Here is a 1,163-nt window from a genome sequence, read left to right as displayed (position 1 = left end):
TACGTCACTGTAACTTTGTTACGGGTTAGCTGAGTTCGAATGCTCGGCTCGTCCACGTTTCAATTTCCAACGGATGCCTCCATCGTGCGACTCTCAGTTTCGATTGCGATGGTATGGAATTAAGAGTGATTTGTGGTTGAAAAAAAATATATATATATATATATATATATATATATATATATATATATATATATATATATATATATATATATATATATATATATATATACTGAAAATCCTCCTATCGGAGAAAAGAAAGATATTTGATGATATGTATGTTTCAATCACTTACTGTGATCTTCAGCATGATTTTACATGTAGTGAGCTAACTTTTGTGTGTATATATATATATATATATATATATTTGTTATATATACATATACTTATATATAAACAAATACACACACACACACACATATATGCGTAAATAACCACTAGGAAAAAGTAAACTAACGAAGCAGAGCGCTTTCGTGTAATTACATCTTCAGTGCAGATACAAAGAAGGAATTATAAGATGAAGAAACAAGGTACAGAATATATGACATAGTGAAGAGGGCATTCGGAGAGGTAGTGGAAGAAGTACACGTGACGGACGTATGGGCCGTCCTGGTAGCCAACAAGTATGGGACGTTTGGGCCGTCCTGGTAACCAACAAGTATGGGACAACTGCTCATAATTTATATTACAATTCAAACAATTTTGAAATTTCATGAGAAATAAAACTATCTAATTTGTACAAACCTTGATGAAGATTAACATTTATCCCCTTACTAGATTTGATCAAACTGCATTCAATTAAATTTCTTTCTGTTATGTTGTTGTTGTATGTGATGACTTTAGCGTTATCCCAGTCAACTGGGTGGTTAAAATGGTTCATGTGGTTGAATATACCGCTAGATTGGTTTCCCTCTCTAACGTATTTCTTATGTTGATTAATTCGTGTTGTGAGTGCTTTAGCAGTCTGACCAACATAAAACTGATTACATGATTTGCAAGGTATTTTGTACACACACCCTTTATTACTATTGACAGAATTATTTATGAGCATTTGTCTTACAGTGTTCTTGTTATTGAAAACTACATTAATGTTAAATTTACGTAACATATTTGGAATATTTTGCAGGTTCTCTTGGTACGGTAAAATTAGCAAGTTATTCATATTG

This window comes from Oratosquilla oratoria, chromosome 22 (assembly GCF_046742065.1).
Source record: "Oratosquilla oratoria isolate Oo_2021 chromosome 22, ASM4674206v1, whole genome shotgun sequence".
NCBI classification, from domain to species: Eukaryota; Metazoa; Arthropoda; class Malacostraca; order Stomatopoda; family Squillidae; genus Oratosquilla; species Oratosquilla oratoria.
The sequence above is the reverse complement of the archived record's forward strand: the minus strand, read 5'-3'. Positions refer to the sequence as shown.